The 11,881-nt window shown below is 43.4% G+C and overlaps 1 non-coding gene across 1 annotated transcript; it reads right to left on the reverse strand.

Moving 5' to 3' along the window:
• Positions 1 to 9,314: 9,314 nt before the first annotated feature.
• LOC125999750 (small nucleolar RNA SNORA51) lies at positions 9,315 to 9,448 on the reverse strand. The gene has a single exon (XR_007492223.1). It is a non-coding gene; the product is annotated as a small nucleolar RNA SNORA51 (small nucleolar RNA).
• Between the last annotated feature and the right edge of the window lie 2,433 nt (positions 9,449 to 11,881).

Here is an 11,881-nt window from a genome sequence, read left to right on the forward strand (position 1 = left end):
AGCACTATTGTTGATACTGTGGCTTTTGTGGAAGAAAGTTTTCAACTGCCAGGGCTTCCTGAAGTATGAGAAGGGGGTCTAGGGTTCTTGCACTCACTCCAAAAAATTTCCTGTGATATTAGTCCAAATACTGTCATATATGAAGTTTTGGTCAAATTGGCTTCTCTGCAGATAGCTTTAGAGGAGTAGTGAAGCAGGGCTATTGGTGAAGTGGCAATTGTGGGTGATGGGTGCAGCAGATTTGGCTTTGTAAGGGCGGGAACTTGACCTGCTTTATACTTCCGAGATTGCCAGCTTCAGCAGTGTGGCTGGTATACTCATACTTTTTCATGGTTTACAACTGTTTTGAGAACAGAGTGAATCTATGGAGCTGACTGGGTGCAGTTATAGTAACTGCTGTCTTCATATATTTCCTTTTGGTTTTGGGACCACAACCTGCAGTATTCAGGACTTAGTCCTGGCTCTGTGCCCAGGGATTGCTCCTGGCAGTGCTCAGGGGACATGATGGGGGTACTGCAATTGAACCCGAGTCTTCTGTGTGCAGGGGCAAGTGACCCTACCTATTGTGCCATGCCACATTTCTTCTATGTTTTGACTGAACATAATCCTCAATTTGTCTTCCTTGGAAATTGACACCCAGGGATACAGCTGGATCTCCTCAGTAGTATAGATCAAAAGGATTCTGCACAGGCCAAACATTGCTCAAAGGACTAAGGCTTCCCTGAATTCAAAACCCATCCTCCTCTGGCCAGAGGGATAATGTAGAGGGTTGGGTGCTTAACGTGAAGCATAGCCCCAAAATGATTCCTGACTGCAGAGCCTGGAGGAAGCCCTGAGATCCACCAGGTGTTGCCCCAAAATAAAAACAAATAAATAAAGAAAACCCTCTTCCTGTTCTCAGGAACTGTATTGCTGGTAATGCCAGAGCCAAACTCTGCCCATAGAAAGCTCTTGCTTGGCAAGCAACCCAATCTTGGCCATTGACCTTTGACCTTGTGATTCCTATACTTTTGATTGCAGCACATGCCCTTTTCTTCACCTTATAAAGTGTGTAAGGGGGGAGGAATCAGAATGTCAGAGAGATCAAAAGGAAAAAATAAACTACTTTTCCATGTGTATTGAATGCAGACACACATTTCAGAGATCTAAGTCACTGATTGCCCAAGTCTCAAGGAGGTATGGAGGAAATGAAAACTTTTTTTTATAATAAATAATATCTTTATTTAAGCACCATGACTACAGACATGTTTGTAGTTGGGTATCAGTCATAAAAGGAACACCCTCCTTCACCAGTACAACATTCCCACCACCAATGCCCCCATCTTCCTCCTCCCCCTGCTTATATTCTATATAGGCATTCTACTTCTCTCCCTCTTTAACATTGTCATGTTAGTTGTTTCCCTAACTGCACTCACCACTTCTTTTCTTTATCATAATCTGGTCCTTCCAGCCCTTATCTCTATTGTCTCTGGGTATTATTACAGTATTTTTTTATTTTTCTAAAAATCCACAGATGAGTGAGACTATTCTGTGTCTACCTCTCTCCCTCTGGTTAATTTCACTCAATATAATAATTTCCATGTCCATCCATGTATAAAAAAGGAAATGGAAACTTCTGATTTAGTTTAGACCCTGAAATCTGCAGTGGTGGAGATTTACCTTGAAACCCTCAGAAACAGAACTGTTGTATCAGTGGGGAAAAGTCACTGACCCACCCATTCATCTGCCATACCCCTGCCATTCATTGCCACTTGAGGCTGACACATAGATTATACTGTGAGACTAATACTGTCATAATCTGAAGGAGTTATCTGCAACTTGCACCTGCTGCTTTCAATGGCTTAACCTCCTCATGTTTTTAGAGGCATCATGATTTACAATACTGTTAATAATAGTTTCATGAGACTTCATTCCAACACTATGTTCTCCATAAGAGTTCCTGTTTCCCTCCATCAATGTCCCAGGGATCCCCCCACCAGTGAGTTCCATCCCTGGAACTGCATGAGCCTTGGAGAACTAGCTTCAAGCATGTAGCTGGAAGTAGCCCTTAAGCACTGGCAGGTGTTCTCTTCCCCTCAAACTTATGCCAAAGATGTATTTGGAACTCTCTATCCCCCCATACTCCACACACAAACTCTGTCTGTAGACTAACTCTCCAGTTCTGTTACCTTTGGCCACTGTTGCTCCTTTACAGTATTTCTTTATATCCTACATATGACAGATCATTGTAAATCATGTCACTTACAAAAAGGGGCCTATGCGTGCAATGGCATATTTTTGGAGACACACGCTACAAAATAGATATACCTTAAGCACACATTAAGACACAAAGGACCACAATACCACAGATAGGAAATGTACCAAAAAAGCCAATTCATGGAGACAGAAAGTGGATCAATGTTGCCAGAGGCTGAGGAAAGAAGGGGAATAAGGAATGATTGCTTATAGGTATGCAGTCTCTTTTTGGGATGTTGAAAATGGTTTAATAACAAACTGTGAGGACTGTCACGCAAAACTCTGAATATATTACCAACTTCAAATGTGTACACTTTTATGCATATATGCATTTATTTTTTCTTAGGGCTAATTCCTGGCTCTACACTCAGGGATCACTCCCGGTGGTGCTTGGAGGACTATAAGGGGTGCTGGGGATTGAATTCCAGTTTGGCCAAATGCAAGGCAAGCACCCCATCTGCTGTGATGCCTCTCAGTAAATGTGCACTTTTCAAGGGTGAGCTTTATCAGAGGCAAACTTTTCCCAATGCCCATCCAGCCCAAATCAAACAAAATACACAAACCACACATGCATATGCACACTCACAGACATATAAACACAAGCCTGGGGTCGCCCTCAGGGATTGTAGTGGCACAAGTCTGAGGAGGAATAGAGTAAACTCTTAAGTGTCCTCAATGCAGGGAAAGGTCTGACAAAAGGAAGTAGTTGACTTGAGGCTCCAGCTTTGCAAAGCTCTGTCACCCTGTCACTCTTAAGGAACAGTTTGTGAGTGAATGTGTAGTTTTGGGGCCATACCTGGGGTTGCTTCTGAAGAAGTTTGGGGGACCATATGCCAGATACCCAATTACAGGAATTGAACCAGGTCAGCTATATGCAAGGCAAAGACCTTATCTACTGTATTATCTCTCCAGATATATATGTTTTTTGTTTTATGGGAGGCTATACCTGGTTATGCTCAGGACTTACTCCTGGATAGTTGTTCCAGGATCACTCCTAGCAGGTTTGGGGACCATGTGAGGTGCCAGAGAATTGAACCCAGGTTGGGCACGAGCAAGGCAAACACCCTACCTGCTGTACTATCACTCTAGCCCCCAAATGGTATAGTTATTTTGTTTGTTTTTGGGTCACACCCAGCTACTCTCAGGGGTTACTTCTGGCTCTGCTCTCAAAAATTGCTCCTGGAAGGCTCAGGGGACCATATGGGATGCATACAAGACAAATGCCTTACCACTGTGCTATCTTTCCAGCCCCCCAAATGGTGTAGTTTTAAAAGGGCATACATAAGAAGTTCAGGAGAGAGCTTGGACTGATTTTTGGTTTTGCACACAGGAGGCCTGTGTTCCATCACCAGCACCACAGGGTCCCTTGAGCACTGCCAAAGGTGACCCCTGGGTGTAGCTCCCAAGCACTGCCAGATGGAGACCTAAAACAAAACAAAATATTTAAAAGTTTAAAATGAGAAATTCAGGAGAGGCCAAATAAATAGTAAAGCATGTAAAGTGCTTGCTTTGTATGTTTGATCCCCAGCATCCCAATATGGTCCCCCAGACTCTGTCAAGAGCGATCTCTGAGTAAAGAGCCAGATTATCTTCAGAGCACTGCTCTGTGTGGACCCCCATCACACCAGAAAAAAGAATAAGAAGTTTAGGAGAGAGGATAGTAAAAGTCAAAGTAATTCGGGAGGCTGGGCGGGGTTTCATGAACAGAAAAAACTCATTCTAGGCAAAAGAGCAGATGCATTGCAGCAGTGGATGTGGCATCATATGAGATTATAAAACACAAAGGGCTGGAAAGACAGTACAGAGGATTAGGTGCTTGCCTTACATGCAGTTGGCCAGGGTTCAATTGGTGGCACAGCAGCTGGTCCTCTGAACCTCATTAGGAATGATCCCTGAGTGCAGAGAGAGGATAAACTCTGAATACTGCTGGAAATGTCCCCAGTATCCCACATAAAAAGTGGCCAGAGAACTTATATAGGGGTCAAGCTGGATTCTATCTCCAGCACCATCTGTTCCATGAGTCTGTCTCCTTGGGTTGCTGTTAACCAAGAATAGCTAGGGAGGGATCAGGCCCCCCCCCCCGAGCACCACTTGCCCCCCCATCTCTCTCCAAAATCAGCTTTGGAGAATTCAGATTAAACTCTTCAATGACACGTACCCAATATCCCTTCACCAATATGGGCCAGGTTGCTTGACTTGCTGATTTCAACTGGGAGAATGTGACACAGAGGAAGTGAAAAAAAACAAACAAACAAAACCCACATGTGCCCCGTAGTTTCTTAGGAATAACGGGCAGAAACGTAGAAAAATGGCAAGGGGACTGTGTCCAGGGGTGCCAAGGTCACTTTTCTGGGCTCAGAGCCAGAGGAAGGGTGGAACATTGGCTCCTTGGAAAGGAAAGCGAAAAGTAGAAGACCTTTGACCAGAACTACATTTGTGACCCTGCTAGGAGACTGTGTCCCACATAGCCCCACCTCCTACACAAGGGGACCACAGGCGGTTGTTTTGGCGTGCAGTTTGGGGAGAGGGAGTGCACAAGCATGTAAGCCAGAATTGATTTTCATTTGTTTCAAGGTGAAAAGTTGGTAGAGTGGACAACACGTGGCTGTAAAGGCCAAAGCAAAACTGACCAGCAGGGTAAAGAGGCCCAAAAAGTAGGGAAGATGAGACCCTAAGCACTCCCAAGCACGGGGAAAGTCCAGAGACAGAAGCCCAAGAGACAGGAAATGCAGCAAACACCTGAAAAAAAGTGTTAGAGGTGGAAAGGAAACCAGAAGAAGGCCATGGAGAGAGCAGAGTCACCCATATTGCAGGAGGTACTACCACTTTCTTTTTTCTTTTTTTTTTTTGGTTTTTGGGCCACACCTGGTAACGCTCAGGGGTTACTCCTGGCTATGTGCTCAGAAGTTGCTCCTGGCTTCTTGGGGGACCATATGGGACACCGAGGGATCAAACTGCAGTCCGTCCAAGGCTAGCGCAGGCAAGGCAGGCACCTTACCTTTAGCACCACCGCCCGGCCCGGTACTACCACTTTCTTGGGTCTCTACTGAACCTTATTCTATGGGCACCAGAGCATACCAAGAAGGAGCCCAGGCTGCCAGGAAATCAGTCCCTATCCTGAAGGCCACACAAGCCCTTTCTAGAAGAATTTCTATTAAGGCCACACATGTGGCTGATGATGGGACAGTGAAATCCAGGCCTCTCAGAACCAAGAGGAACACTACTTTTGTAATTTGGGACTCATACCCTGACTCTAGGCCAAAGAGCATGAGAGGAACTTTGATCTGAGCTCTTCTGCTTCCATAGCAATCTGGGTAGGGCAGGCCAATCCGGGCACCAGCGTGGCAGAGGCCATGGGAGTGCCCAATGACAGGCAGGCTTGTCTCTTGCGTGGCCAGGCCTGCCCGGTCCATCTCCTTGAACTGGGCCAGGAGGCTGGGTCAGGCAATTAAATGAGGACAGCGGAGGCTGCTCATACAACTCCACATTTCCACACACTTCCTGTTCTTCTTGTTTGGGATCATTTTCATTTGGACTTGCTTGGTAACTTTCAATAGCACTAGCACTAAGGAAACAGACCATTTTCTGGGATGCATTTGAAGATTTAGGCTTAGTAAAATAAGTTAGACAGAGAAAGAGACAGTCTCATTTCGTGTGTGTGTGTGTGTGTGATGTGATGTGATGTGATGTGATGTGATGTGATGTGATGTGATGTGAGGAAACACAAGAAACGAATGAACTGCAACAAAAATAAAATTTGTGTATAAAACCAGTGACCAGTGGGTAGGGTAAGCCAGAATGGGAAAACAAGCTGGATCAATCTGGTAAAAATTTGGAATGAGTATATGGGTTAATGCCCTTATCTTGCATGCCAGAAATGATCCCTGAGCACAGACAAGGAGTGATTCCTGAGCATAGCTGGTGAAGGAAGGAATTAAACTTTTAGTGGGAGAATTACTAGCATGAATATAGACAGCTGTTGGATTACAATGAGTACATTTGACATTTCTGTTTTACTACAAAGAAAAAAGAAAGAAAAGAAGAGGAGAAAGAGAAAGGAAAAGAAACAGTTTTCTTTGGATTCAGAGGGAAGTCTGAGACTGGATTTTTTTCTTAAATAATGTTTTTGGAGTCACACCAGGTGTTGTTCATGGTTATTCCTGGCTCTGTGCTTAGAAATCACTCCTGGGGGACCATATGGTGTGTCAGGGATTGAACCTTGGTCAGGTGCATGCAAAGCAAGTGTTATAACTGCTGTTCTGGTTACTTAAAATATTTTAGAATATTTATTTATTCTTTTTATTGCCTCCCCGTGACCTTTGTTGTTGTTGTGGCTCTGACGGGGGTCACACACCCCTGGTACAGTGCTTCCACAGTTTTGGCTGCAATGCTCATCACAGCAATGTGTAGTACTCACATGTTTATCTGCCGTTGTGCTCCTTTAGTTGCAATGCATGCACACAAGCTCACCTGGGGTCCCACTCTTACTGGAGGGCACAGACTTTGTTACTGGCATTCAGGTTAGGGAGCCAGGCGGATGGTCATTGTGGGGCTCATATCCTACTCATTATGGGCGGTACCACTTTGTGGTACTCACACAAACCTAGCTGTCATCTGGGCAGAATTTACTTCTGATGCCAGTGGTGGCTATGAGGAGTTGCCAGGCTCAAAGGGTTGAGCTGCCAAGGTCATGCCTGAGGCATGTGAGACATCAGGGATTTGCACTCATGACCATACACTTGCAAGGCAAGTGCTTATATTGTCCTCCCTCCCCACTCTCAACTATGTCTCTGGGCCAAGAATAGATTTTTGTCAAAGCCCAAGCAGGGCTCTCAGCATGAGTGGAATGACAAATATTTTGCATCTGATAAACTTAGCCATGTGGCATGATGTCTGCAAGGAACAATCTTGTTTATCAAGTTGCATTGAAAATTTTATTTGAAGCGCCTATGCTTTCTGCCAATTTTTGGTTTGAGAGTTGTTCTTTCACAGAATGAGAAAACTTTGTTTAACCTTCCTAGCTGCTGCATTGTGATATTACCTCTGCAAACCTTGGCCTTTGCACCTCTGGCCTCAGTCACACATCAACTCCTAGCTGGGGCTTTCATTCATTCATTCATTCATTCATTCATTCATTCATTCATTCAGTAAACAGGTTCTGAGCACTAAATGTGCACTTCCCATTCTGTGCTTAAAATTGGGTGCAAGAAAGGGAGAAAATAAAAAGTTTCTACTCTGTGTGAAGTATTTTACCACACGTTACAGAAGATATTCTTTTTAAAAATTTTTTTTAATTTGTTGTGTTCCTGTGATTGACAACTTTTTTAGGTTTGTTTTTTTGGGTTATACCTAGTGGCACTTCTGGCTCTGCACTTACGAATTACTCCTAGTAGTGCTCAGATGACATGCTAGGGATCAAACCTGGGTCAACAATGTGCAAAGCAAGTGCCCTACTCCCAGTATTATCTCTCCAACTCCTACAATACTTTTTTTAAATTAAAAAATTTTTTTCCTACAATACTCTTAATGATGATTTCTTGTACACATAATTCCAACCCATACTCAAAAGTGTACCCATCTCCCTCCCCAAGAACCTAATGTCCCATCCTTTCAGACCCACCCATTCAATTGTGTTCATAAGTTCTCCCACTGCATTACCTTTGGTCCTTCTTGCTCCCTTGTTGTGTGGCTTTAAGTTCCACCTATGAGAACTCTCCTTTCAAGAAATTTGCAATATGGAGGGTGGAGTGGTGGGAGCACTGCCCAACTCCTCCCTGGCAGCTTGGTTACATGAAGGGGCATACTGAGGTATATTCTTCCATCCTACCCTAAAGGACCCGTTTTTTTGCTTGTCTGCCTGTCAAGCTTCCTCCTCTCCTCCACTTTTTTTTGGTTTTGGAGCCACACATGGTGATGCTCAGGGTGGTGATGCTGGTGGAGCCGAAGAAACCGTATGGGGTAAGTGGGTCTGCTGCATATAAGACAAATGTCCTACCCAGTTTATTAACACTCTGTCCCCAACTTCCTCCTCCCTTTTTTTAAACTTGTGTTTCCCAGGGTGACCTCTCAAATGACCACCTGCACCTCGAGGTCTGTCTCTGCTTTTGGGGAAGTGCAATTTAAGACAATAGGGATGAGAAGATGAGAAGGGGTATGGGAGCAGAGAGAAGTGCTCCTCCCAAGACCCAGACTGAGTAGGTCAGGGGAGTTTCCAACCGCTTAAAGACTCTTATATCCAGTGTGATAAGAGACTGCTGAGAGAGATTAGAAAAAGAGAGAGAGTGGGCGGGGAAGGAGGGGGAGGGAGAGGAGGGGGAGGAGGGGGGGAACAGGAGCTATAGTTCTGATGTAGAGCACAGGGGCCAATGCCATAGTGCAGCAGGTAGGCACGAACCTTTCAGAGGCCAACACAGAACCTTTCTGGGTTTTATTGTTGGCACCCCATTTTGTCCCTAAGTCCTCCAGGATGATTCCTGAATGCAAAGCCAGGAGGAAGCGCTGAGCACAGAGCATGAACACAGGAACCTGTGTGGCACAAAACAAAACAAAACCCCCCAAAAAAATAAAACCAAAAAAAACCCACCCCAAAATAGAACAAGTTTGAACCCTTGGAGTAGGTCTTGGCCTCCAAGTGGAGGCATCAATTGCTGGGAAGACCTGAGAGGGTCAGAAGCCACTGCAAATAGCTTAGACTGATAAAACTGCAGCTATCATGTGTGGTAGATTTTCTGGGGTACAGCAGATCTGTGATGGGCTCAAAGCTTGGGAAGTGTCCCCTGTGCTGTTTTCTACTCAACAAAATCCTTCGTTTCAAAATTGCTTCTGCTTCCCCTTACCAGCTACTTCCCACACTGGCTTTCACTGGGGGGAGGTGGGTTTAGTGGGGGAATCATCTAGTATTGAAAACGTAAACTTTTTATTTTAGATTTATTTTAAATTGTTATAGTCTTATAACAATAGTGTTAATGTTTGTGGTATCATGAAGTGCCAAGACATTGCACTTCACTACCACTAAATTATCTCCAGGATCCTTTATCACTGTTCCTAGATCAGTTCTAAGAAAAGGCAACTTTTATTTTTTTTGTCCCCCCCATTCACAATACAGACCAGGCAAAGGACCTGGTTTGAGGTGTATATGGGAAGCATTTACTGTACCTCCTCTTTCTATACAGTCAGTGTAAAGAACACAGCCTGTGGTAAGCATTGGGAGGCCTTATCTTTATTTTTTTCTTCATTTTTTCCTTTATTTAAACATCTTGATTACATAAATGATTGTGATTAGGTTTCAGTCATGTAAAGAACCCACCCTTCACCAGTGCAACATTCCCACCACCAATGTCCCAAATCTCCCTCCATCCCACCCCACCCCCACCTGTACTCCAGACAGGCTTTCCCGTTCCCTCATTCATTCACATGATTATGGTAGTTCTCTGTGTAGTTATTTCTATAGCGTATTCACCACTCTTTGTGGTGAGCTCCATGAAGTTAGCTGGTGTTCCAGCCCTCTTCTCATTGTCTCTAAGGATTGTTACAAAAATGACTTTTATTTTTCTTAAAACCCATAGATGAATGATACTATTCTGCGTCTCTCTCTTCCTCTGACTTATTTCACTCAGCATGATAGATTCCATGTACATCCATGTATAAGAAAATTTCATGACTTCATCTCTCCTGACAGCTGCATAATATTCTATTGTGTATATGTACCATAGTTTCTTTAGCCATTCGTCTGTTGAAGGGCATCTTGGTTGTTTCCAGAGCCTGGCTATTGTGAATAGTGCTGCAATAAATATAGGTGTGAGGAAGGGGTTTTTGTATTGTATTCTTGTGTTCTTAGGTATATCCCTAGGAGTGGAATAGCTGGGTCGAATGGAAGCTCAATTTCCAAATTTTGGAGGAATCTCCATATCGCTTTCCATAGAGGTTGGACTAGACGGCATCCCCACCAGCAGTGGATAAGAGTTCCTTTCTCTCCACATCCCCGCCAGCACTGATTGTTCTCATTCTTTATGATGTGCGCCAATATCTGTGGTGTGAAGTGGTTTTGTTTTGATTTGCATTGTGAAGTTTGTTTTGATTTACATCTCCCTGATAATTAGTGATGAGGAGCATTTTTTCATGTGCCTTTTTGGCCATTTGTATTTTTTTTTATCAAAGTGTCTGTTCATTTCTTCTCCCCATTTTTTGATGGGATTAGATGTTTTTTTTGTTGTAAAGTTCTGTCAGTGCCCTATATATTTTGGATATTAGCCCCTTATCTGAAGGGTGTTGGGTGAATAGTTTTACCCACTTGGTGGGTGACTCTTGTATTCTGGGCACTGTTTCTTTTGAGGTGCAGAAGCTTCTCAGTTTAATGTATTCCCATCTGTTGATCTCTGCTTCTACTTGTTTGGAAAGTGCACTTTCCTCCTTGAAGATGCATTTAGTCTTAATGTCATGGAGTGTTTTACCGATGTGTTGTTCTATATACCTTATGTTATCAGGTCTGATATCAAGGTCTTTAATCCATTTGGATTTTACCTTCGTACATGATGTTAACTGGGGGGTCTATGTTCTATTTTTGCAAGTGGCTAACCAGTTCTGCCAGCACCACTCGTTGAAGAGATTTTCCCTGCTCCACTTAGGATTTCTTGCTCCTTTGTCAAAAATTAGGTGATTGTATGTCTGGGGAACATTGTCTGAGAACTGAAGCCTATTCCAATATTCCATACCATGCTGTTTTGATAACCTTTGCTTTGTAGTACCGTTTAAAGTTGGGGAAAGTAATGCCTCCCATTTTCCTTTTCCCAAGGAGTGCTTTAGCTATTCGAGGGTGTTGATTGTTCCAGATGAACTTCATAAGTGTTTGTTCCACTTCTTTGAAGATTGTCATGGGTATTTTTTAGGGGATCTCATTAAATATGTATAATGCTTTGGGGAGTATTGCCATTTTAATGATGTTAATCCTGCCAATCCATGAGCAAGGTATGTGTTTCCATTTCTGTGTGTCCTCTATTATTTCTTGGAGCAGGGCTTTATAGTTTTTTTTGTATAGGTCCTTCACGTCTTTGGTCAAATTGACTCCAAGATATTTGAGTTTGTGTGGCACTATTGTGAATGGGATTGCCTTCCTGACTTTCATCTCTTCCCTATCATTATTGGTGTATAAAAAGGCCATTGATTTCTGTAGGTTGATTTTGTAGCCTGCCACCTTGCTATATGAATCGATTGTTTCTAGGAGCTTTTTGGTAGAGTCTTTAGGGTTTTCTAAGTAGAGTATCATGTCGTCTGCAAACAATGAGAGCTTGACTTCTTCCTTTCCTATCTGGATTCCCTTAATATCTTTTTCTTGCCTGATTGCTATAGCAAGAACTTCCAGTACTATGTTGAAGAGGAGTGGTGAGAGCAGACAGCCTTGTCTTGTACCAGAATTTAGAGGAAAGTCTTTTAGTTTTTCTCCATTGAGGATAATATTTGCCATTGGCTTGTGGTAGATGGCTTCAACTAGATTGAGAAAGGTTCCTTCCATTCCCATCTTGCTGAGAGTTTTGATCAAGAATGGGTGTTGGACCTAATCAAATGCTTTCTCTGCGTCTATTGATGTGATCATATGATTTTTATTTTTCTGTTGTTGATGTTGTGTATGATGTTGATAGATTTATGTATG

This window comes from Suncus etruscus, chromosome X (genome assembly GCF_024139225.1).
Source record: "Suncus etruscus isolate mSunEtr1 chromosome X, mSunEtr1.pri.cur, whole genome shotgun sequence".
NCBI lineage: Eukaryota > Metazoa > Chordata > Mammalia > Eulipotyphla > Soricidae > Suncus > Suncus etruscus.